Source organism: Pinus tabuliformis, chromosome 1_2, assembly GCF_031772625.1.
Source record: "Pinus tabuliformis cultivar Carrire ecotype Pingquan chromosome 1_2, CPIR1, whole genome shotgun sequence".
Lineage (NCBI taxonomy): Eukaryota > Viridiplantae > Streptophyta > Pinopsida > Pinales > Pinaceae > Pinus > Pinus tabuliformis.
This window is the reverse complement of record NC_142298.1, coordinates 181,861,606-181,867,426: the sequence shown is the minus strand read 5'-3', so window position 1 is coordinate 181,867,426 and position 5,821 is coordinate 181,861,606.

Sequence of the window (5,821 nt, the reverse complement as noted above, 5' to 3'; positions counted from 1 at the left end):
TCATTGATAGCTTGCATGGAAAGCTCAACAGATAACAATGTATGGTATATTGATTCAGGAGCATCCTTCCACATGACCACGAGTAAGAAGAATCTTCGCCACCTGAAGGAGATGGATATGCAGTTTCAGATTGAGCTAGGAGATTATGGAATGTATGCAGCTAGAGGAGTTGGTACTGCCAATTTTTAGAGGGAGTCAGGTAATCCTCTCTATCTCAAAGATGTCATCTATGTTCCAAGACTAAAGTATAATCTTGTTTTGATAGCAACCCTTAAGGACAAGGGTTATGATGTCATTTTCAGTAGAGGTAAGGCTTACCTCCAATGTTTAGCTTTTGGATGTAAGCAGATGATAGGTGCGAGGATGAAGAATCTCTACAAGTTCGAGGTAAACACAGGTTCAATCTTAAGTATCAAGGCAGGATATGCACATAGTAGAGAAGCGATGGTTGAGGACAATAGAGCTCTAAGGGAGTCCTTAGAGCAAGAACATATTAGAGTACCTGAGAAGAAGCTACTAAAGATGGAGCCTTAGCCACCATTTCAATTTGAGTCTCATCTAGTTTTAAGTTGGGCCTACTAGCAGGATGTTGAGGAGTAGAGCCCAGGGCGAGTGGAGGCAACCACTTAGTCAATGACTCCTAGTATAGGGGGAGTTCGAGCCAACTGGGCATAAGATTTGTTTTGGGAGGATCAAAAGAGAGTTGGACCTCCTGATACCACCTTTAGCCAGAGGAAGCAACCACGAAGGTACACGAGGTACATGGCACTTATGAATGAGGTGATAAAATCATAGAGCATAGTTGGAAAGAACAAGTTTTTAGATCAAAGTCTGCAGGAGAAAGCAAGGAAGTCTTCTAGTTCAGAGGAAGCAACCAAAACGACATAGACTGTGGTGGTGTTGGAGACAAATCTAGGTGGAGAAGCTTCTTCTAGAAGTACATTCCTCAGTAAAAGGGAGTGTTGAAAAATGTAGTGAGAGAATGTCTTCTTCGGTGCGCACCTTGGCCAGAAAGACCTCAAATTGTCCTCAGGAGATAAACTTTAGTTGTGGTGAGTTAATTTCTAGTATATGGAAATAAGCATCACAATTTCATTAGTAGTGTTGGAGTTTCATTTAAGTGAAGTCTTCATTTGTTTGACTAAAAAATGAGGTGGTAGTTAGCAGTTCAGTTAGAGTGAGTTAGTCTTCAGTTTTGATTGAAGGAAGAGTGAGTTGGATCTCCAATGTTGATTGGAGAGAGAATGAGTTAACAATTCCAGTGATGATTGGAAGGAAAACAAGTAACACTCTTAGTTAACTTGCTATCACAACCCGAGTTCTAAATTTGAACTATCCTAATTTAACATGGATCGAATCTATAAAGGAAGGACGAATGCATAAGTGAATTACAATTGTTTTGTGCACAAAGGATTGTGACAAGTTAAATCTAATGCATTAGTGTGAGAGAGCCTTGATTGTGGAGTGCATGAATTGTGTCCTAAAGAATAGGAATACAAGTGCACTAGGATTTAGGTGTTGATTGGTTGTGCGTAGAAAGGAGCTCGAGTCCTAAAAAATAAGAGCTCAAGTGCGCTAAGAAATAGGGTCTATAAGTGCACTAGGAAATAGGAGACCAGTGCAAGGGATAAGGAGGCCAAGGAGGAGCGAAATTGAGGCAAACTACGAGGGTTTCCAAAGCAAGTCAAGGAGGCAACAAAAGGATCAATTGTGTGCATGAACCAAGATCAATTATTTTCGTTGAGTTTTGTGTGAGAAGCATGATGCTTTCTCAAGAGAGACAAACTACTTTGTAATAGATTCAATTGCTCCAAGGACAATCAATACAATAACCACATCAAGCAAGCATGTTTTGCTTGTTGGGTTTCCCAAGAAAAAATGTGTCAATTTGTGCTTGTGGTTTTATCTCTGTGTTTTTATTCCGCCACATATGAATTGTTAAGAGACTTTATATCTTGGTGAAAGTAAACTACTTTAAGTTTTCAATTATTCATTTAAGTCGTTGCAAAGTTTCATGGAAATTTAACAATGATAGCGAGTTTCTTATAGGAAAATAAGAATCCCCTTTCCAATGTTGCACCAATCCTTTAATCCTCTCGAATCAATTCCTCTAATGATATAACACCATCATATTAACAAATCCATTTGTCTCTCCTTGCCACAATTACTTCATCTTGAGAAATCAATCAAGTTTCTTCTCCCAATTTTTTTCAAATGGGTCCTAGGAGAAGTCAACAAATCCTCCTTCATTCTATCACCAATTAGAACTTGTGCTACATCTATTTTTAAAAATATCTTGGAGAAAATTAACTTTGAATTTGTCAATAAAACTAAGAGCGAAAAACACTTCGATAAGATTATTCTCAAATTTGTTAGTTGTTAATGCGAGTTGTTTCTCCTTTGCAGTGCTCTTATCTTTGGCATTCTCCTTAACCATATTTTTGGGTAATTAAGTGCAATCCATCTTACATCTAATTTAAACCTCCACATACTAGTATGTAATCCAAAATTGCATTTAGCAAAATAAATGCACATAGATTCTCTCATATATATTTTAGCAAATTACACATGTCTTTCTCTAAATTCTAAGTTTCATAGTTCCTTTAATCATCTTTACATTTAAGAAGATAAGGAATGGGCATATTGTTCACTACTCAAATATTTATCAAAATTTAGATTTTGCAATGTTACCATCGTCCTTGTGAAATTCTGGCATTTTTAATGAACAAAGTGTTTGTGGTTAGCTAATTTGTGACCTTTAACACCATGCAATATCCATTAGCTTAGGATTTTTGAATTAGTTACTAAAATCAAAGATGAATCTTCCCATTTTAATGAAGTTCAAGGTCTTCCTACAACAAATCTAGGCAATTGCCTTGTCTTCATTGAATGAGAAATATGACATTCAAGAAAATGACTTTAGAGCATTTTTCATCATTAACAAGATGACATAGTTTTTCATAAAAACTTCTACAACCTTTTATGTATTGCAACAACCCTCACTCATAATCACTCGTATAGGCGTGATGCAGTTCAAACTTCATCTTAGAAACAAAATCATGAGCTTAGAAACAACAACAATGATGACATTTTGAAGATTTGAGTAATTAAATCTCATTAACAGGAAAAAAAAAGTCCAACCAATCATAATTAGCAAAGATAAAGATATGAAAATAATAAGTGGCTACTTAGTGCACTTCAAAATTGAATTACACCCGCACTTAAAAAAATCAATCTTTGAACCTAGTCAACTTTAAGCTAATTAAGTTTTTGAAAATTAAGAACCCTGTATGACTATATAATAAATAAAGTGAATATATAACAATCTTGTTGGATTTTGGATGTATGACTATATAATGCATAAAATGAATATATAACAATATTGTTAGATTTTGGATGGAGTTGGGGTTTGGAAGATGTATTAAGGTTATCTTACCATTTCTTTTAATGAAATAATGCAATGGTTGTTGTTGGAAATAATACTGAGAGGGGGGGTGAATCAGTATTATCAAGTTCTTTTAACAAATCTTCCTTATTTATACTTTGAATTATTTTTGCATATCAGTACAATAAAATAATGAGCATGAATCAAGAAAGACAGATAGTCACACCAAAGAACACCAGATATAAGGTGGAAACCCAATGTGGGTGAAAACCACCTGCTGCAATATGTCTCTATCTTCTTTCAAATTAGAAACTCTTTTTACAATGATTTTGTACTGGTGCAGTCCTTTACCAGTACACAGGCTGCAACCTGCAGGGAGCTACAACTCTCTCTCGTTTTCCAGTCTCTCCTGGAAGGGAGCTACAACCCCCTAAAACATCAAATGATCATCAAGTACATGTAAATTACACAGTCAACTGCAGTAACCAGAACAACAGTAACAAAACTAAACCAAGAACACCTTATCAACATAAAAATTCAGTCAACAGAAGATTTTAAGACAGATACGCAGTTTTTCTTTCTCTGGCCAGCGTCGCTACGCACTTCACTTTCTGCTTCCCTGCGTATACCCGCAGAGAGCCTTCTGCTGCACCGTACCCACGCACTGCTTATTCAATCGCGCTGCGTACTGTTACTGCAGGTACACACCTGAGCCTCTGTCGCACTGCGTACCCACGCAGTTCTCCTTCTTCTGATCTGCGTACCCACGCAGTTCCCCTTCTTCTGCTCTGCGTACACACGCGGATCTCCTGTTTCTGCTCTGCGTACCCACGCACCTACACCGTTAACCACCTGCGTACTTCTGATTAGGGCCGAATTGGCAGTTCACAAGTGTGCTACAGTTAGTCGGATACCCAGATCTGATCATGCGCTCGAGAGATCACCCTTCACAGATTCGCTTTTAACTTCACTTTCATATAGATCAAGCTTTTAAAACAATAACCCAATATTTCAGATCTTAAGATATTCAATTTGCAAAAGATACTTAGCCAAGTGATCTCCTTTGCTTTATATAGGCAAGCTCCTCCTAAAATCATGGATCAATACCATAGATAACCAATACCAGGGGCCCAAAAACATGGGGCTCAATAATAATAATAATATAAAACAATACCACGGGCCAAAACCATAGAATCAAGAGCGGCGGGCTAAATACCACGGGCCAAACATAGGAAACCCCACGTGAACGCGCTTCTCTGTCTTGAAGTAAGTGAAACTAGGGGTACGCACCTTCTGAACGAGTGACCTACATGTCTGGCCGCGGTCCCTTCACGGTGTACCTACGTGTACGCATCTTCTGAACTGTTCTCCTGCGTACTTCTTGATTTTCAACATTTTGAGAGCCTGATCAGAGCATTGCCACTTGGGGGTGTTGCCATCAAGTACAACATCTGTAACATAGAGCCATATCAGAATCATAATGCCAACAATCTCCCCCTTTGGACTTGATGGCAACCTCAAAATCTTCAGCTTCATTCTCCCCCTTTGACATCAAGGGCAAAGGGTTATGCTCCCCCTAAGAACATGCTCCCCCTGAATATGAACCAGATCTGTAAAGAAGAACCATAATCCACCAAACATCATAAATGACCATGAAAGAGATAGAGACATATTGCAGCTAAAATCAGACCAGCATCCATGATCTCCTTCTGTACATCCTCCATAATGCCAACAATGCATTATATGCTCCCCTTGAACCTGTGCCATTCAATCTTCAACCAATCCGCAACCCAACACATCTAACCATCAGAAGAGATTCAACAAGATGATGCATCAACAACCCCCAGCTTTTGCCTGAGGTATTCAAAAGTCTCCCTGGGCAATGGTTTGGTGAGTATATCAGCAACTTGTTCCTTAGAAGGAACATAGTCCAACTTGACCTTCTGTTCAAGCACTTGTTCTCGGAGAAAATGATATTTGATTGGTATGTGCTTGGTCTTTGAATGCATGACTGGGTTCTTTGAAATGCTGATTGCACTTGTGTCATCACATAAGATGGAGATAGGTGGTGTACAAGTGATTTGAAAATCCTGCAAAGTCTGCATCATCCAAAAGAGTTGAGTGCAGCAAGATGCAGCAGCAACATATTCCGCTTCAGCTGTAGACAAGGCAATCGAACTCCGTTTCTTGCTGAACCAAGATACTAATATGGAACCCATAAAGAACGCATCACCACTTGTGATTTTCCTGTCATCCACGCTTCCGGCCCAATCTGCATCTGTATAAGCATGAAGTGTGAGATCTGTATCTCTAGGATACCATAAGCCATAACTTTGAGTCCCTTGAAGATATTTGAAAATTCTCTTCACTGCCTGAAGATGAGTCTCCTTTGGATTTGCCTGAAATCTTCCAACTATTCCCACTGCATGCATGATG